The 21,297-nt window shown below is 46.5% G+C and overlaps 1 long non-coding RNA gene across 1 annotated transcript in view; it reads left to right on the forward strand.

The window, feature by feature from the left end:
- The first annotated feature begins 4,895 nt into the window (after positions 1–4,895).
- Positions 4,896–21,297, forward strand: part of LOC135387557 (uncharacterized) — a 69,702-nt gene continuing 53,300 nt past the window's right edge. Inside the window, exon 1 of the long non-coding RNA XR_010421193.1 lies at positions 4,896–5,054. This is a non-coding gene — a long non-coding RNA (uncharacterized LOC135387557). The remainder of the gene's footprint in view (positions 5,055–21,297) is intronic.

Genomic DNA, 21,297 nt, shown 5'->3' on the forward strand with positions numbered 1-21,297 from the left:
ATGCAAGTATTGTCGCGTGACAGTTAATGTGGGCTGTGGAAGAGGTGCGGCGCGTATATCTGAGCACGTGCAATCGCGGCACCACGTGAATCTGAAGAATACTCGTAACGAACAAGGTGAGCTAACGCCTTCCGGTCATTTCTTGCATCACTTTATAAAACTCGACTAAATAGAAAGACAGGAGCTGTTCCTTTGAGGCACTTAGATTTGGACATGTTAGTCACGTAGTCAACAGGTCATTCCTCCTACCAAGCAGCGTTAGACGCTCACAGCACTGAAATTACATTGTAATTGTTATTCGCCGATAACTGTCGGGTAAACCATGTACACGCAAGGAAAAACATCGAAAAACTCCGATTTCGCGAAAATAAATAAACATCAAAAAACATACGCCGAATCCGCCGAAAAATAAACATCGAAAACGCGGAACCCTAAATATAACTTATGCTCATATGCCCAGAAAAATAAGGTTTGCAGAATCTCATGTGCGGTACTTATACGAGAGGTACCGCGAACCAATGTCACCACATCGTCCGCAAACGATAACGTCCGACAACCTGTGGGCGCTTTAATATTTAACATGGGGTTTGTAGCCATATTCCGAAGAAGGGCACTTAGCGACTACCCCTGAGGTCAGCCCATATCAGTCTGTCCGGAAATCCTGTTTTCCCCCTGGTGTCCGTTTGGAGTATTTTATCTTCCAGAAAGCTCCGAATAGTACTACTAATAATACTAATTAGGTATTTGGGAGCATCTACTTTCCTCGCCTCTTCCATGATCACTGATAAAAGCGCCCTTACTATCGGATATTAGCAGAGAATGAATCCTATGTAACTTATATTCCCATAAATTAGGTGGTTATGTTGATTTGATTTGATTAAAAAAGTGGTTATGTTAAAAAAAAACATTTTTATGGCAGATTTATTATGTATCAACCAAAACTGATTGTCATGTTGTTTACCATGTGTGTGTAACCAATGGCATAAGCGATCTTGGTAGTGTTTCTTTTTTTTTTCTTTTTTTTTTCAGACATGTATACTTTCCAAACCACCGGGTAGTGGCCACTCTTCAACCATCTGTTAAACAGACAACCAGTGGCATGGCAGAACGGATTGAGGCGTCAGGGTTGTGCTGAGTACTGAGAGGTGGTGCGTTCGAATCCTACCACCGGCTGTGCTGTCTGAGGTCTTCCATGGGTTTTCCGAAAACTTTCAAGACTAATGTCGGTACAGTTCCCCCTTGAAGTCGGCCTAGGACGCATACTAACCCCCCTCAGTGCCCCACTCTCTTTCCTACTGTCCTCTTTCCATCTGTCCACATCTGTACGCCGCTCATAGCCACAGTTGCTTCGCGGTGCTAACACGGAATGAAAAAAGAAGAAAACAGACAGAGCAACAGCTCGCTGTGTGACGTAATCGCAGGCACGACAATATTGCAAAATTAACCCCGTCAGGTCCTGGGGCAGCGCTTTTCTGCATGCCACGAAATATTTGTGATAACTCCATCTGTGAAATTTCCGAAAAGGGTAAGATCACTAGAAGCCCCGGAATACTTCGGGGTCAGCAACAATGTATTATAAAGCCGATCATACAACAACAACAACAATAAATGAATACGGTTCCGCAGTACAAGTGGTAAAAGAGGCATCATGATGACTTTTTAACCACGTGAACACGTTGCAGTACATCTCAAATGCATTGTATTGTGGTGATAGTCCTGACTTTACCCACAGTATCTCTATAAATGTCTACAGACAGTCTCCTACCCTGCAGTGAATTCAGCCCTTCCTCTCAGGCCCTTTTCTTGGGAGGGCCTCGATATTCCCGGTTGCAGAATTCCCGGTCTTGAAACACACCTTGTCGAAGCAAGGAAAATCAAGGAGAATCCTCGACTGCTTCGTAAGGTGATATGCTGTTTGTCCCCATGTGATTATGCATCGCTACTTGACCACTTAAATTCACGTATTTTCGGTTTATGTACAAGTCGTTTCAGCAGCCGTTAGGCTTAGCAGGGCGGACGCGACAGAACAGCACGTTGTTTCATTATTAGGTTAGTCCAAGTTCGAGGTGGGGTGGGGAGTGTGCGTCCTGGGCCGACTTCTAAGGGAACTGTGGCGACATATGTCTGAAAGCGTCTGAGGAAAACTCAGGAAAAACCCCAGAGAGCACATCCGGCCCCGGGATTCGAACCCGGGTACCGTCAGTCTCGACGTGACATGGCCAGCACGCTAACCACTGAGCCACGGGAGCTGGTGGTTCGATGTTTGCATTTGCATGTCCAGGTTAGTCTAAGTATATGCTGTTGGCAGTGTCCCGCGCGCGACTGTGTCAGAAACCGTTTATTTTATTTATTCATCCTGGCTCCTCCCAAATTTGCGAATTATTGAGCCCGCGAATTTAACCACTTATACAGTATACCAAGTGTGCCATACTCCAAGACTGCTACGGGGTTCCACCACAATGACCAGCAAGGAGTGTTGAGTACCTGAACAGGGGGGTCTGTATCGTGACAAGACATCCTTATTTGAGATGGCAAAACTTCAGACAAGTGCCTCTGACAAGAATGACAGGGAACAGCAGGAGAAAAATTATTCACAGTAGTTTATTTTGCAACTGGGATTTCGATTTATTTATTTTCCCCTTTTGTTTGCTTGAATCAACACTCTTTTGTACTGAGCTTCAAGTTTGTTTATTTTGTATCCACAGTTGATTGCGTACTTGTCTTTTACGTAGGTGCTGCCAACGCCAACGAAGTCTCCTTGGGACACAGAGAGGGATCAGACATCAGGGCAGTTCCTTTTGTGTACGTGTCTGTTGTCAGCATCATTGCCATCGTCAGCTGCTGCGTCGTGTATCTAACTGTGTATCTAACCACGGTGCGCCACGTTGCGTCCGTCGTCATTCTTACAAGAACGTTGTGCGACGGCCTATTCGACCTCTTACATCCTACAGTTGGCAATACAACGGCCTCTTAGCATCCTAAATTACTGCTCACTTGTATATACCTTCCATCATCATTAAGCGCTACTTCTTGTCATTTCTCGGAATATCGCATCATTATATTAAGAGTTTGGTGGAAGAAGATGGGCAGCTTGCACGAAACTCTTTGAGTGTATACTCAAGCATACTTCTTGTCAATGGGCTCGGGTGAAACACTCGTTGAGCTTTGCGACTTGTTCTGCACGTCATTTTTGAACACTCCTGAGTATGACTCCTGTTCCTGTCATCCCCATATCATTGTCATCATGTATTTCTCTCTCTCTCCTGTTCCTGGGAATCTTTGCCTATCCCCTCTTTTGCGATTCTTCCTATCTACCTCGTACGGCACGAGGCATTGCCTTCAAAATGTCCGACCACATTAGTGTGCAACACGGTCCTTTGTACCGTCTGCAGAAGCTTTCCTATATCGCAAAAGCGGGTACACAAAGAGAGGCAAGTCCAAGACGGCTGTAGAACACTAAAACAATGACACCGAAGCTTTTTTTAAGTTTAGTACCAACGCGAAAAAATAGGCGATGTCAAGTTGCCGGTGACGAGTAAATTAAAGAGTGCTATAAAGCTTATTTATTTACACGTGGTAAACAAGACTTTCGTGCACGCGACTGCACTTCTTCAGGTTACCTGGCTAACTTACCCAAGCAGCAAAATGTACTGAAAGTCGGGTGCAATAGGGGTGGACGGGTAGGTGGAAGGCCTTGAACAGACTCGTGAAACTAAGGAACCTCGATAAGACACATACCGTCCACCCCTATTGCACTCGACTTTCAGTACATTGTGCTGCTTGGGTAGGTAACCTGAAGAAGTGCAGTCTCGTGCACGAAAGTCTTGTTTACCATGTGTAAATAAGTAAGTTGCTCCTACCGTTCAATATCACTCTTTAAGTTTAATAGGTAAAAGCTCTCGCGCAGTGGATCACGCTTCATCAGGTAAAAAAAAAGAACAAGCCCCTTCATTCTGTACCTGATGGTCCATTACGCGGAAGCTTGTACGTATTGCACTTAGAAAGTCATTGTTCCATTTCATTGTTCGTTTCCTTTTTTTTCCCTATTGTTTGTTTGTAAGGAAAAAGAGGGAGCAATCTTTTTTTCTTTCTACTTCTATTCTATTCTACTCAGTGTCATTGTTTAACAACTCTCCTTGCAGAAAAGCAATACATGCAACTGAGGCAGACGAAAACTACCCAGGCAGCACAATGTACTGAAAGTCGAGTGCAATAGGGGTGGACGGGTAGGTGGAAGGCCTTGAACGCAATCGTGAAGCTAAAGAACATTGGTAAGACACATACCGTCCACCCCTATTGCACTCGACTTTCAGTACATTGTGCTGCTTGGGAAGATGCGGTACCCGGCATGATAAGATGTCTGCGTGATTTCGAGTGGAGCGAACCATAGGGTGGTATATCTACCCAAGCAGCAAAATGTACTGGAAGTCGGGTGCAATAGGGGTGGACGGGTAGATGGAAGGCCTTGAACAGACTCGTGAAACTAAGGAACATCGATAAAACACATACCGTCCACCCCTATTGCACTCGACTTTCAGTACATTGTGCTGCTTGGGTAAGTTTTAGACTAAGGGCACCCAAGTGACCTGGTGCCCCAAAGCGATCGGGAGTGGTCACCGCGCATTGCGGAAGCTGCTGCTTATGTTGTGGCCATGCACAGTAACTACTCCTTGTTCGGAAGTGTGTGTGTGTGTGGGGGGGGGGGGGGGGGCAAAGCCGCCTATTCCAGGAGACTATTCTAAAACTCCCTAATTGCGGCGTCTGCTTCCAGAGTAGAGATTACAACGTGCATCACCGTCGTCGAATGCTTTACGGTGTCGCGCTCGAGATAAGATAAGTGCCACGAGCTTTCGCTTCCCTCTTCAAGAAGTGACGCAGCCGCCAATGGCATGATCTTTTGTGCTTATCGCGTTCGGATGTGCGTTCGCGTTTCGTTATCGATCTGTTCACTGCACAGTGGCACGTCGCGCTTAGGGAAGTGGTCTTGGTTTGTGCTAAGGGACCTTAGGGAAGCCCATCAGACATGAAGCGCGGAAAAAGGAAGAACGCAAAAGGTAAGAACGCTACGAAACGCTTAGCTCCTAGAATAATGGTAGTGCCCGCACTGGGATCATCAAGCGAGTAGATGGGCGATGGTAAGCATGTGTCAATGTAGAAATCGCTGTTCCAGCTGGGTCCACTTGCCGACATTATAACCTTGGCGTTCATTTCCGTACCACTTAGACAATTATGGCTATGCGATATATTTCGCGTGCCTGCAAAAAACATCCAAGGCGTATTGTTCACACGCGCTCTCAGATGATTCACGTGCATTCATTATCCCGGTAGATGGAATACGGCGTGGAAACGGCGTGGAGCGTCACCCAGTGCAGCGTCTCGGTACTCCGGCGCACGCAAAAGTCAAAGGCGAATTGAAGGGAGGAAATACTAACCTCACAGGGCGATGATTCGTTGTGGTAACGATTTGAAAGCGGAAAGAAACAGTGAGTGCGGGTTCCGACGGGAGAAATTGCGGATGTAAATGGAATGGACGAGCTGCTTTTCCAACTCCGCGCTCGCTGTCTGCTTCTTTTTTGTTGTGTTTGTCTGTTTGTACCTGTAGCGTGGCTTTGATGTATCTGTAAAATGACAATGAGGAGACGAGGGGGGCGAGACTGTAGCTGGGCCGCACATCAGGATTAAAGAGCAACTTTATTTCGGGATGATGGGTGGGTAGTTCATCAGGATTAAGGAACATAAAGGAGACCGGTTGCTTGCAGAAAATCCGGGAAACTCTGCATCTCATGCTGTCCCGTCGGCATTGGCGCAGTGGGCCACAACCCAGGTGGCGAATTTCCCCATTCATCATCATCATTGTATTGTAGCCAAAGTGGCGCTGCAGACAGGGAGCAGGGGAGGGTTCGAATCCTGCCATCGGCTGTGCTGTCTGATGTTTTCCCTGGGTTTTCCGAAAACGGACGAATGTCGGCACAGTTCCCCCTGAAGTCGGCCCAGGACGCATACTAACCTCCTTTCACCCGCTCCTTCCTGCCGTGCTCTCTCCATCTGTCCACATCTGTACGCCGCTCATAGCCACTGTTGCTTCGCGGCACTAACACGAAATTTTTTAAAAAATTAAACGTGTAGTTCGAAAGGTGCCCATTTACAACCGTGAGATCAACAATATTGAAAACAAGAAACCGCTTATGACACCGTGGTAGTTCTGAAAAGCTTTATATATGGCTCATAAAAATTGAACTAAAAAAAAAAAGAAAAGAGCGGGAACGTGAGAGATGGCGCCAAGAGCATTATTGGCATGTTATTATCAGGGCATTTGTGATAATGTTAACGGTGATGACAGTGTAATTATTAGGTATTATTTGTGATTTTTCGTGAGGTAAGGCAGAGCATGACGGGAGCCCGTACTTAGCTCAAAGAAGACGAAGAGATAGAGTAAACATACGGGTACGCAAACATACGGTCAAAGTTTGCCGTATAAAGCAAAAATTGTACCGATGCGTAGCAGAATCTTTTACGTGCACCCTAATTAGGGTGTGTCAACCGTGTCTTCATGATAGACAGAGCTTTAATCACGAACTGTTCCTACTGCGGATGATAGCTTTCGCTCTCTTTCAAACGCGTGGATCTCCCGTGTGGATATAAATCAGAACCAGCTTCACACAATGAAGGACAACGTGCACGATAGGACGGCATTCATTATTCACGACTCCCTAGCAATAACGGGGGTTTTAGTATGAGAGCCTCGTCCACGCGATAAAAACGCCACCTTTCTGAGCAGACCGGCGAATATGGGCCGCATACTAAAGCAGACTAATTCGTCTCGTCCATGTCGTTAGCTGCCGCGTTTCGTGTCGGTCGTCGTGAATGAGCTCGGCGTCCGCGTACCCCAATGGCGCCGGATTGAGGGGTACCAGCGGCGTGGCCGAGTGGGTACAGCATGCTCTCGTTGCTGGCCATCCTAAATACTAGGAGGTGGCTGGCTCGATCCCACATCCAGCTGTGCTGTCTTGGCATTCCGCAGGACTTTCGAGTCTGATGACTGCACTGTTCCCTCTGCAGTTATGATGTCACTAATCGATATATCTTCTCACTCTTTCCTGCTGTTCTCTCTTAATCTGTCTACGTCTGTACGGCGTTCACAGCTACAGTTGCTTCGCGGTGCTAACAAAAAAAAAAGGTATCCAGGGGTTCAAAGTAAGTTAACCGGAGGTATTTTGTGCCTTAGGTCTGAACCGTTCTTAACCGATTCTAACGTTCTTAACGTCTAATAGCAGCACTTTTTTGGCCTTTTTTTTAATTCAGTGTTAGCACCGCGAAGCAACTGTGGCTATGAGCCGCGTACAGATTTGGACAGGCTGAGAGAGGACAGCAGTAAGGGGGTGGGGGGACAGGGGGTTAGTGTGCGTCCTGGGCCGACTTCAGGGGGAACTGTGCCGACATTCGTCTGGAAAATCTTCGGAAAACCCAGGGAAAACCTCAGAGAGCACAGCGGGTGGTAGGATTCGAACCCACCACCTCCCAGTCTTCAGCACGACCTTGGTACTTCTTTGGAAGTGGGCCATGCTAATTAAGTAGGTAGGCTTTAGTACGCTGTACTTTTCTGCATCTCTACAGTGTTATGGGTTGCCGTTGCATGGATGTATGAAAAATGCAATGGAGATTCTTGTGATCATTGGGGGAGCCGGCTACTTCAGTTCACTTAGAGATGAAATAAAGTAATTGAAATGATAAATGATGCACAAAAGAACGACGAAGGAAAAGGCGGACGCTATCGTAGGTATTGGTGATAGCGTTGCCACTATTGCGTATGCACAGTGGTCACAAGTTTATGGATAGCGTGCGTACGCCCGAAATTTTTGCGGAAAAATCTGTCAAGCTAGTATGGGCTAGTCCTTGAACTTCATTTTTTAAGACCGAAAAGCAAAGTATACTGAGAGTACAAACTAACACCATACATAACAAATCGATCGACTGACTCATAGATCGTGCTTAATAGCGCCTCCTCAGTTCTTTTTAAATTTCGGATGTCAAATTCGTGCGACACAGTCGCAGACGATCACATGGAGGTGACTCTCCAGAGAGCATGGTATTGACATTGTACAAAAACTGACGTTCAGCAGAGCAAGAGCGCGCGGTGATCGAATAAAGGTACCCAAATCTAGTCCAGCTTGCGCGCCCACGGATCTGTTGCCCCCAGGTTGTCTGCTTCGGCCCAAATCTAATATCGCAAAAAAAATATAAAATAATAAAAAAGTAATCCGCCAGTAGCGTCGTAGACGGTTTGTGGCATTTCCACAAATCGAAAGCGAGGCGATGTTAGTGGCGGAGTTTGCTAGGGCTTTTACCGGGCCTTGGGAAACACCGCGGAGAAAGGGGAAAGGGTAAAGTTAAAGAAATGAGGAAGGGCAAGATTGCCACGTGTGCTTCCTTTTCTGTGTGGCTCTTTCGCCGGCTTGACAGGACAGAAACTGCGGATTATTCACTTTGTTTCCTGGCCCGCTTCTCGGCACATACTCCTTCCGCGATGAATAACGTAGGACACTTTCTTGTAACACGTTGCATGCTCTTTACCGATCGCGCGAGGTGTCACAGTTGCGCTTTACCGTTCAGCTGCCTTAAACGTGCTCCATTCGTTATCCGTCTCATTTCTTATTCATTTATGACGCATCCGTTCGTTTTGCTTGTGGGCACGAACTTTGCCACGTGTAGAGCATTTGGCGCACCACGACGTTTCGGTGATTGGACGGTTGGTTGGTGACTTGCAGACTTATACAAGATACGTGCAAGTGCAGCATGTCGCCACAACAGGCTGACGCACCTTACGTGTACAGTCTACACTCGTTATGATGACACTCGTTAATATGACAGCCTCACTCTGGGACCATTTTTCTAGGGAACCGTTATTTTATCGTTTTAGGGAACCGCTTTTCTCGAGGAGGAGGAGGAGGAGGAGTGTCGTTGGGAGGAACCCGAGAGGTCTGCCTGCCTGATTAGGCGGCATGTTTCTCGGGAAGGGAAAGATGGTGGAGAGGAGGAAAGGGTGAAGTGGAAGACCGAGCGGAATCCGCTCGGGGGGAGGATAGCTGCGTCCATGGGCCGACTTCAGGGGAACTGTGCCGGCATACGCCTATTACACATCTGAGGGAAACCCAGGAAAAACCCCAGACGGCACAGCCGGCCCGCGGATTCGAACCGCGGACCTCCCAGTCTCCAAGCGCACGAGTTACCGCTGCGCCACCGGAGCTGGTACCGCTTTTCTCCCCATAGAAGCACCACGCATTTATCCCCCGTTATTATGACACTCGTTACTATGACATTCTCACTTTGTAACCGTTTTTTCTAGGGAACCGTTTTTCTCACCATAGAAGCACTATGTATTTCTCCCTCGTTATTATGACACTCGTTAATATGACATCCTCACTCTGTGACCGTTTTTCTAGAGAACGGTTTTTATCCCCATAGAAGCACCATGTATTTTTCTCCCTCGTTATTATGACAACTCGTTAATCCGACTATGACCGAACTTCTCAGGACGGATCGGGTAGAACACGTGTATTATGCTCCGGTTATTACGACCACCGACTGTTCACCTCACCGACTAACAGAGCTTTGAGGACGAACGGGGGAGAACACTGGCGTTCTGCCCCTATTATGACCACTAACCTTGCAACCCTTCTGTTCCACAAAGTACAGTGGCCCCGGGTGACGCATGTGTGGACGATGTCGTCCAAGGCACAACCCCGTTTTCAGGTAAATCCATTGTGAATCATAGTTCTTGCACAGAAAGCAGTACTTAAAAGGACAGGACCGATTTCTATGGGAAATAAATTGTAGAAAAACCGCTCAATCCTCTGCCTCTCAGGATATGTAGTAGAGCCACACGCGGCGTGTGCGTTTGCGTGTGTGTGAGGGGGGGGGGAGAGGAACTATGTTTTCCGGGTGTTTCTCGTTAGTATGACAATTCACGTTATGACCAAAATCGGCGGGAGCGGACATGGTCACATTAACGAGTTTAGACTAATTCTACTCCAATTACCTCTAATTACGTGTTGCATGTGTACAATATACTCCAAGAAGGTATTTCACTGACTGAGTACCAGGCAAAAAGTAACAGAGTAGAGTACGAACCTTCAAAGATACATCTGAGTAGATTTACTAAGCACTCCCAAAAGTAACTCGTTACTTTCAAGATAACATCAAGTTGCAATTTGTGAAGTTTAATGAATTGACAAACAAATGCGAACGGGGTGAAGAGAAAAACGGTAATCTTTCTGATACTCTCGCTTTCTCGCTATACCTTCTTGGTAATAGACGACCATCTGCTTACAAACATGTGACGTCACGAGAAGACCAGTTCGAGGTTATATTTTGCTGTGGTGGGCAGGAAGCGGGAAAAATGCGTCGGCTGATAGGCCGAAAAGGCTCATAAGTTTGATAGGTGCCCATCAGGACGCTTTGCGCAGTGGCGCAACGTACACGGACGTCTCGCCCGATAAGATAACGCTGCTCGCGCGGATAACCGATGCTGCGCTCAGAGAGGGGGGGGGGGGCACCAAAAAAAAAAACAAGAAGAAAAAGAAAGAAAGAAAAGGAAGCGCGCGATGCACCTTAAACTACACTCGCTGTTTTAATCAACTGTGCATCTCCAGTATTAGTATTTGTAGCCATCCTTGCTCGCTATGACTGTACGACACGCCAGTCCTCTTCCCTGACTCCGACAGACACCGAGCACTCACCATGATGCCGTCTAGGATAACACATTATCCCGCTCATCCACTCTAAACCTATTCAGCGCTTCTCGCTTCTGCGCCGCAGAATGACGGGGGTATCCCGGAATATATGAGATTACATGTATGCACATGTAGCGGCGTAGCGCCCAACAAAACCAGACGAAGTTCATGTTTTCCTCGACCTTCTTATCTCCCCAATAAATAAATAGACATCCTAGGAGTAACTTAAGAAACAAGTACAAGGTACTGCCAAAAAACTATTCGTGTATAAAATAATACGACCACAAAGGAAAGTTAACTATGGAAGGTTAAGTCGGGAACTAAGTCTGGAATCTCATCTAGCAAAACTGTAAATAAGCCCATCCATTTTGAACTGAAGATGCCAAATACCGACTTTCAGAAGTATTTACAACTCCCAAGCGTCGCCACATCAGCACTGGACAGCTGTTTCGGCCTTCTTGGGCCTCTTCGGCAGTGCGCAGGTGGGCAACGCTTGAACGGGTGGCGTCAGAAGGTCACGTGGAAACATGATGTCCTCCCGTCAGGATGAGAGACTCACCCACTGGAAGCGCAGTGAAAAGCCAGTGAAGTACATATGCAGGGGGGAAAGTAGCCGGAGCTCTTTGGCTGCTCGTAACACATGTTCTACGTGCAGCCAAAGAGCTTCGGCTACTTTTCCCCGCATACTGACTTTTAGAAGTATTTGTGAGATACGAAGCTACCCTCCAAAGTACTTAAGATAGAGTAAATTGAGTAGATTATTTAATTTACGTACAAGCTATTTTTCAGAAGTCTACTTGCTGATCTGGTGGCACGTTGTTAGAGGGGATCGTGCCTCCTGGGTCGACTTCACAGGGAACCCACAGAAACCACTCAGACAGCTGACGCGGACACAAAGGAAAAAAAACACACCACACATGCTGGGTTTTCTCCTCTGTGTCCGCGATTGTTCCACTGGTTTTAAACTTTTATAAGCCATCTAGTGACACGTACCAACAAGCCCATCCATTCCCAGTCTCAGCGTGGAACCTTCAACATCGCACGATTTATCTATGGGCCAAAGAATGCCGACAAGATTCCCATTGAAGTCAGTCCAGAACATACTTATACTTACCCCCTAATAACAATTTAATAACCCGTGCCAAACTGTGCATCCATAATAACAACTCCAGCGGAAACGATTTGGCTGAGCGGACGAGGTAGATTGAGAAACTAGAAGCTGTAGCACTTACACGCATGCTCAGATTTCACAGTACAAAAAGCCATTGCAGCAGGAGAAAGTAGGAGAGAGAGAGAGATAAGAAAAAAAAAAGGAGAAATAAAAGAACCTGAAGGACTTGAAGCACTTGAGGGTAAGAGTGCTTACCGTTTCAATAAAGCAACTACCTCTGTACCACACTTGCTAGTCTTCCCGATACCTGCACGCACCAGTGCACTGGCAAACACCCTAGTGTTTTCGCACATGTGACGTTCTGCGTCCCTACAGGCTTAACCACATAACTGCTTTGCCGCTGTTGCGCTAAAACCGAATTCTGCGGACCCTACAAACGGAAGCCCGTCTAGAGACAAGCTTCTGAATACACGTAATAGAAAGCACGCGCTGATCTGCCTGACTTTGGAGTTCTGTCGGGCCCGTCTGTCGGTATACCTGGCGCCCCTCACGCCATAATAAATCCTTTGCACCTGTGCACCTATGTGCGCGAACGGTACTGGTATAAATTAGCCAGGCACGTTCGTTGCCAGGAAAGACACGATGCCATTGTGATGATGCGAATTCCTGCCTCGTTATTTGGGGCTTCTCCACATGCATTGTCTAGTTTCACTTTCGTTGTCACTGCCGTTGTCGTCTTGTCAACACTGGGTCTAAAAATACCCATTTGGATTGATGGCAGGAACATTTATGCAAAGCACATCGCGTAAAATATACAAGTTCTACACTGCGTGTGTACCCCACAAACATCAGTTACAATAGTGAGTTTCAGTATATCGTGCGCTATCGCCTTAGCGTACGCAACAGATAGCGTTGGTGGTTCTGCGCACGCGCAATAGATAAACCGAGATTTCCGCATTGCGCAGAACCATCATGCTGTCCCTTACGTACGCAAAGGCGACAACTTACGATATGCTAACACTCACTATTATCTCGGTCAATCAGTTTCCCGGCACGTTTCGCAAATCATGACTGGAATCTCGTATGCTAATCTCAAGCAGCAGCGCTGTCGTACTGGCCATTGATTTCCCGTCTTAAACTAATTATCGATCAATGTCCACTTCATCTCCCCCTCTCCTCCCTCTCTCTCTTCTTTTTCGTTGATACTGCTCGGACGATCAACAGAGCCTTCTTCATCCTCACATTACTATCTCTCTCTCTCTCTACTTAAATGAACACAAAAGGAAAATGCGAAGAAGGCGTAAAGGAGGCACGCTGCGAACACGAAATAAATCGAAGGGGAAAAAACCTTTCTGTCGCAGTTCTAATTTTATATCGCACTTCATCCTCTGAAACAAGGTGTTTCAAATCCATCGAAGAAGCGACGCTCACAAGAGCTATGCGTCGTATCATGTAAGAGACATCCTTTTGCTTTTCTCCCAACGAAATGAACACCTTTCTATTTCTCCGCGTCTCCCATCGCTCCTGCCAGCTGCACATCGCAATCGAATTTTCTGGCGAGATAAAAATAGAAATAAAAAAGAAAGAAAGAAGGAAAGAAAAAAAGAAAACTATGGGATATCGAGGAATATGCGTCGAGAACGGGTTCGCACGCTCGCGCGCTGTTCTTTTTCCAACATTTCGAGCCCGAATTTTTTTTTAGATGTTACATATTGGGTGCGTTCCTTTCGAATCTTTTCGATTGGAGCATCGCGAAAATATGCAAATTAACTTCCGTCCTTGGAACAGTCGCATATGGTCGCGCGGATTGTGCTTCCGTTTCAGTGGCTATGGTAGCCCTGGCAAATTCAATATCTAACGAAACGACATTTGCCATAGAGGTGGACAGGGGCATAAATTTGGCCGACATTCGGCTGCGCAGTTCGTATGCAAATGACGCTTATCAGCGAAAAGATATTGACGGCGGGGAGCGCATATGACAAAAGGAAGGAGGCGGGGAATGGCTGATTCGATGTATGCTGATCAGCGAGGATGATAGTGCTGATGTTGAAGCTTTCCTGAATAGAGGGGAAGGTCGGTTCGTTAGGTTGCAAATAATGGAATAGCAATTTCGAAACAGATGTACATGTCTCCACGAGAGGGACGTGTTTTTGGCGTCTTTCTTTATCCTTTTTACTCTCGTGTTCGTATATTTTTGCAACATACAAGCGATGGGGTATTACTGTACGTAAAAAGACATAATAAAAGCTTATAGAAAGCTATTTGAGGTTTCCTGCGTTGCGAAAGAGCTGCAGTTACGGGAAAAGCGCAGTAATAGGCCTGTGCGCTAATCTTGTTAACTGTAGGGCGTGCGCAGAAACGTGCATTGAAGCGATAAAATCACTCGGCACCCTCTTAACGTGCTTATAGCGATGTCTTACGCAGGCAACCTATTCCAGCATCACACATAGCGGGCGGTCTCCACAGGGTTTGAATGGGCAGTGGAAATGAATATGGACAAACAAGAAAAAACATGGAGATGTGGGCTGCTCTATAGCAGCATTTAAAGTTGCATGCAATGGCAAAGAAGTAAAAAAAAAGATAAAGTATAGCAATGAAAAGATACACATGCGACAGGATACTTTCATGAGTTACAGGTACCGAAAAGGAAGTAGTAGTCAAAGTAACGAAAAGGGATACCAACGTAAACCGTCAAATTACTTTGTCCGCCCCGATATCTTAAGAAATAACTGCTATATTTCTGATATCAGATCGTTCAGTGCAGCAGCTCAATGAGGTATTAAATTAGTTAGATATTGAATAATTAAAGGGACAGAGGAAGGATAGGTCTTCAGATTATTGTGATCTGTTTCTCTCATGTCGATCGACTGATATGCCAATCAAAGTTTCTGGTCAGGATTACTTAGGTAGATACTGGAAGGTAGACATAACTACACTAAGACACTCACAATCGGATAAACCTAGGGAAACCAGTATACATGCACGGCCAACTGTGGGACGTGTGCCTCTAGATAAAATTGCGTAGACACTAGCAAGCAATTGTTTTGTTATTGTGTTGGTTAAAAGCAAAGTGTAATCTGAGCAGTTACTTGTGTAATTAGATAATTACGTTAATAGAACATTGTGAACAGCTGGCGGATGAACTCCATAACGGCCAACTGTTAGGTCCTCCGTCGTCCGACAAGGCGCTGAGGGCACTTGAAGACTTTCTGCATACAACCGGGCTCATGGACATTCTATGACACGCTGAATGTGTGCTGTGTGTGCCTCCAGCGGTTCCGACATTTTACACTCACTTCGTCGAAACTTTTCAACTTCATGCTGAACTCCATTATCATCTCTGTTCTCCTCTGGTCATCATCTCTTTGTTTTCTCATCATCTTATCATCTGTTCTTTCTGTGTGTAAGTGTACTGGGGTAGCCAGTTCGACTTCGTCGGAACTCACATCCCCATTTTTTGTTTATCACATCACATCACATCACGGCAAAACCTGAGCGGGACAAAAACGCATCGACAACACAACAGAGCAACTACAGCAACACAACTACAACTGCTGCGTTATGTTGTCTATGTGTTTTTGCCCCGCTCAGGTTTTCCGTTATGAAGTGCACCTTTAGCTTCTCAGAAGACGGAAAGAAGGTACATAAAAAGATGGCGGGAACCTTCGAAAGAACTGTTGTTTATTTTGCATTTACATGAAACGCTCGCATGTCCTGCATTTCACAGCTCCTGTTATTGTCGACTAATATCGTATTAAACCATAACAGAATACCAAATTGCCACATTTATTTGCAAACGTGTACCATAGAGCACTAATGCATCGTTGCATTCAACGAGATGAAACGGCAAAACACTACGGTACATTTCATTCCAATAGCCATAATTGGAAGTCGGCACATGCCAATGAGCAAACGGACTGCACGTAGCTGTAATGCACATAACGGAGTGAGCCAATAGTCAAGTAATTGGAGGAATTCCTCTCCGAAGTCCGGTGACGTATCACATAACAAAGACAGTTCCCTTAACTAGGACTTTCACTCAATCGAACCTAATATTGAAATCTGCGGTCAAATTACCAGGGAAACTTTGAGCGCGGTAGACTTTAATCTGGGAGAAGTTCCTTTTGTCTTCTTCTCGAGTTGCCGGCACACGTGTTCTCCTTTTCATTTGATCCGGAAGTCCAGCTCTGGAGGGAATCGAATTCGGTCTCGGACCATAAGCAGCTGTCCGAGAAACGAAGAGGAAAAGCGCGTTTCCTAGAGAGAGTCATCCTTCGGGGAAATGTTCGATCTGACCACCCCCGCTCGGCTTCGCTGAGGTTCGGCTTTGAACTGGAGGTTGAGCGGCGACTCGCAAACAGCATTATAGATATAGGTCTAGTATAGTTTGTAGAGTATACGGTAGAGCACTTGTAGGTTTCCCTCGGACGGATGGGGGCTCTGCATACCAGGAAGAGGGCAAAATGTCATGGTAGTACTTGCTTATCAGTGCACACTGAGGGGTTGCATTTGGTTCAGGGTTCACTTACCGGGGGCCGCACGGCTTGTCTCTCTCTCTCTCTCTCTCTTTTTTCTATTCTGCGTGATTACCGCGAAGGAACTGCCGGAAGATAGGGAGAGGACTGATCCGGAAGGGGAGGAGGGAAGGGTGTACTATGGGCTGACTTGGGTTGGAACACACAACGGAGCTGATGCTTGTGTCTGTTCGGCCACTCATGTGGTGGCTTGTCCTCGGAGGCGGAAGCGAAACTTCAGCGCTAGTGAAAGAAAGCATACAATAGAATAGAAGTAGAACGGGGGAGAAAAAGGAAACGTATGTCGCACTGGTGCGTCCAGGTGTCCCATGGCGCTTGATGTGTGAAGGCACTGAATGATTTAAAAGATTACTTCAGCACGTATGTCCTTGAGGTAGTTCGCCAGGGCACACAGCGCAGGTTGTTGGTGCTGCTAGCTCGCCAGTACCTTCTTAGCACTGAAAGGTCGGCTGTCAAGCTTAGCAAGGGTCTAGCTTCAGTGTTCACCGACAAGAGTCGAAGAGTCGGCAGGTGACCTGCACGTGCTCCGTGTTCTCCGCGGTTCCGCAAGTTGAACAGTTCGGCAATCCAACGACACCTATCTTATGAAAGAATGCTGCCGCGAACGGGACGTTGAGTCGCAGGCGATGGATGACGGACTCTAACGGCCTTGGCATCTTCGATGGGAGGCAGTAGTTGCAGTTGGGGTCGATTATTCGCGCGAGGAACGAGTGATCCACGACGTCGCCTGTCGACATGGTTTTAGGGAGGCGATTACGTAAGGAGGCGAGCAAGTACTTAGCATCAGATTGCGTGAAGCAGATTCTATTAGTGATCCTTCCATGGTGAGCAATTCGAGCAGCCTGGCCCGCCTTCTCATTTCCACTGTCACCGCATTGCCCTGGGTTCCACTGGATGATCATGTTGTGACACTTTGCACTGCAGAGCTGTATGCTGTGCTAACACTCTAGACGACCGGCGCAAGTGAGGATCTCGTCGAACTTTGCATTCTTTGAGGCCAGGTTTTGAGCAAGAGAAAATAACCCATGAAGTCGGGGGGAGGGGGGTATGTTTATTAAGAAAAAAGAAAAGAAGGGTCAAATAGACGGAGGTCGGCTTGCTATTCAAAAAAAAAAAAAGAAACGCGGTCGGGGTCGGGGTGAAGTCGGGGCTTCTTTTGACGCTATGCGTAGAAGAGCTTCCTCGCTGGCGCAGAGCTCTGCAGCAGTGGAGGACGTCCTATGAGACAGACGGATCGCATGGGAATATTTTTTCCTATTATACCTAGGCTGAAAACTTCAACCGCTGCGGGATATAATAGCTCCTTCACAATCACATAGACATAGGATAGATCAACTACACCAACGCATCGCCTCCATATATGTTTCTATGAAACGTGACTGCCGTGTTCGCATGCCGTTGTATAGTACCGTTAAAAAGTGTCTTTCTCTACAAAGAAGGCGGAAGAGGTGTTGCGGAAGAGAGGAGACCGTGCGGTCAAGTCGAGCCATAATCGGTCACTGGGGCGCTCCATGCAGTTTTGGGAGGCGTCTCTGAGGTCGAGCCGAAATAAATTGGCTCGAAGGGGTGCCACCGTGTATCGTCATAATAACGGCGGCTCCGACGTCCTCCCCTATTATTTGAGCCAACTTGCGGTCGAACATCGATCATGTAGACGGGGTACACTTGAGCGCCTATACGAAAAGCCCCGCTGATGGAAGGCAGGTGGCGCTTCGCGTGCTAGGAACGCACAGACGTCATGTTAAGTAGATGCGAGAGGTTTGTGTCTCCGTTCACACGTATTCGAACATAAGCCCAGCTATAGACGAATTTCTCTTTGCCGTGTGTACGCATGAACGGAACGTTGAATCTAACTCGGTCCCTTTGAAGCGTGCAATTTCCTGGGGTTTGCATATATACGATTGCTTCGAGTGTGTGCGCGGATAATGTGTTGGTGAAGAAGTCTGTCTTGCGCGTGTGGGTCTGATTAGTAAAGGGGGCCCCTTTTTTTTCGGAATAGCAAGCCGGCTCTTTGCCTGGCTAACCTTTCCTTTCTTTTTTTCTTAATAAACATTACCCCCCCCCCCGTCACACAAACTCTAAAAGGACACCTTTCCATCATCATCATCCCTTTCTCATCCCTTCCACAAGCGCAATGGAGCAGTGTAACGCCATAACGGCGGTGCATGACCCACCACATCATCATCTCATTTATGTGTGTGTGTGTGGCCATGGCCCAGTTCCAGTGGTTTCCTGGTCCTTCATGAGTTGTTCGTCTCACAAGACGCTGTTTTCGGTAGCCGAAGACACAAGAGGTGATCTGACACAAAAAAATGTTTCTGGGTTGTGCTTAAAAAAAAAGAAAATCGTGTCTTTCTATCTTCGCCGATGATTTGAGTATAGCTTTTTATCGTAGTACTAAGTATCATTAGCACTTCAGATCGTGACCAGCGGTATGGCCGAGTGGATTAAGGCGTTCTGCTCGTTGGTGGTAGCCAAGGTCGTGCTGAAGACTAGGAGGTGGTGGGTTCGAATCCTCCCACCGGCTGTGCTGTCTGTGATTTTCTCTGGGTTTTCCGAAGACTTCCAGACGAATGTCGGCACAGCTCCCCCTGAAGTCGGCCCAGGACGCATACTAACTTCCATGTCCCCCACTTCTTCCTGCTGTCCTCTCTCCATCTGTCCACACCAGTACATAGTCACAGTTGCTTGGCGGTGCTAACAGGAAAAAAAAAAGAAGAAAGAAAGAAAAGAAACTTCAGACCGTCGAAAATCGTTCTCCTTGGCACGTGCGGTGTATATTGTTACGGTCGTAGTTTCCAATGTGCTATGTGACGAGTATAGGCATACACATTTCGTGCAGTTAAGTTTTACCCATAGTTGTATTGCCAACTGGATGAGACAAACATCTCAGTCAGCCAGTTCGTAGTCAGCCGGCCACGGGACGCAAAATCTCTTTATACTCTTACTTTTAGAAAATTTTTTACGTCACTGGTCACTGCTTCCTACCTTCTACTTCCTCTCATTAAGATTTTTCAAGCTTGAATTTATTTTACACTTCGGGAGGTGACCCGGGTTCGAATCCCTTCTTCGGCTATGCTGTTTGGGTTTTCTTCTTTCTTTTTTTCTTAGACGCTGTAAGGAAAACGTCGGCCCTGTGAAGTCGGCTTAAGTCGCATGAACTCTCGAGCTGCACATGCCCGCCGCACCGGCTGCAAGAACGCTCGTTAATAAGAAACGAATTTATTCATTATTATCGTTGCCCTCTAGTGCCCTATTAGGCCGGCGTACTGGATGTCTATAATACAATATAAATTAGGGAATTCTGTAAAGCCTAACACTGAGAAACACGAGACTTTGTGTTCGTTGCGTCCCTACGGAAACATAAGTAAGAAAACGAAGAAGATGAAAACAAACAAAGGCGGGTGATGAGCTGTCGTTACTCTCGTGTTACTGCTGCGAGGAATTCCAGGAAAACGTCTCCCAAGCAATTTTGTTCAAGTTCGTCCTCCATCCAGCTTGTTCTTTTTTTTCTTGTGTTTTTTTTTACAGGCAGAGTTGGAACATGACATTTCATATCGACTCTCATTACGAATCTGGTCGTTGTTAACTAAGTTTTGCACGGTAGAGAGCAGTTTTAATGATGGTAAAAACAAAAGGGAACGACGCCAAAGAATGGGAGAGGCATGAAGCCACATTCCACAATGGCTTGATTGTCAAAGCGTGTATTAAGCGTCCTTCTGACTCGAGGGGGCGATGAAATTAACAACACGATGCTGTACCCTCTTATGGAGGCCGCTGTCATAAGGCAGGAATGTTGAGTTGATGCGTGCTGCTGAATATGTTGAGCTAACGTGAAAACAGTACAGCGGCGATATTAAAAACGAGTCGGGACGCGTCGACGTTTAGTGGCAGCGTTGAACGCTTGCTTTTTGAGCGCATATTTGTCGAAGCTGCGAGCCTCGAAACAGACGCTGTGATGCTGCTTCTATACTGATTCGCGTAAACTCGAATTTAAATTGAACGGGATTTGCATGAAGGTGGAAGCGCATCGTTGTCAATGCCCTTATAGTTCAGTAGTCATCACAAAAGAAATGGTAGTACACCATTTACTGTTTCCGTTTTGGTATGCTCTATGTGAATGCCTATGTGATGGTCAACTGGTTTCTCTGTATATATACCACTGTTGTTCGTTGTATGTTATTAACTGGTTTCACTGTATATGCCACTGTTATTTACTGCTTACGCTGTACATATCAACAGGTTAACGTAATACATTTTCTTTATATATATATATATAATGATGAATTCAGCAAGCAGTATCTCAATCGCTTCGATATATTTCCAACAGGCGTTTCAAATGAAATGACACGCAACTGTGCGTATGTGTACTACTCTGGTGGTGGTACTGCTTGCCGTGTGGTCGGCCACGCTCAAGCAGGCAACGTCACCCTGGGGTAACGTATAGCACTAGCTCTCAAGCCAATGGCCGCGTTATAGAGCCACTCCGGACTCAGAAATCAAGCGTTTATTTTATGTAGTTCATGAAAAGAAGGTGCCTCAAGGATTTTATACACGAAATTTGAATCCTGTTAACGAACGTTGTGCATTTTTGTCAATATTTCAAGATCTCCTGAGCCTCCACAGGTGATGACGCGACGAGCGAGTGACGCGCGTAATCGTAAGCCCACAAATTCCAATGATGTCATGTTCTGGAGAGGGCGCTCATATCCTAGCAACGATGCCGGCGTCTGGGGAAGGTCACGTGGTGGCGAAGTCACGTGACGCCAAGCAGTTCTTCAGTCCAGTGTTATCTGTGTACGCAATCGCATTAAAATTAAACACCTCACCCTTTAGTTTGACTCACAGGCAAACGGGACTCTAGAACAAGCAATATATAGTATCTGTTTTCGCTTCGGGAAGGTATGCCATTGCCTTTCTA

Source organism: Ornithodoros turicata, chromosome 3 (assembly GCF_037126465.1).
Source record: "Ornithodoros turicata isolate Travis chromosome 3, ASM3712646v1, whole genome shotgun sequence".
NCBI lineage: Eukaryota > Metazoa > Arthropoda > Arachnida > Ixodida > Argasidae > Ornithodoros > Ornithodoros turicata.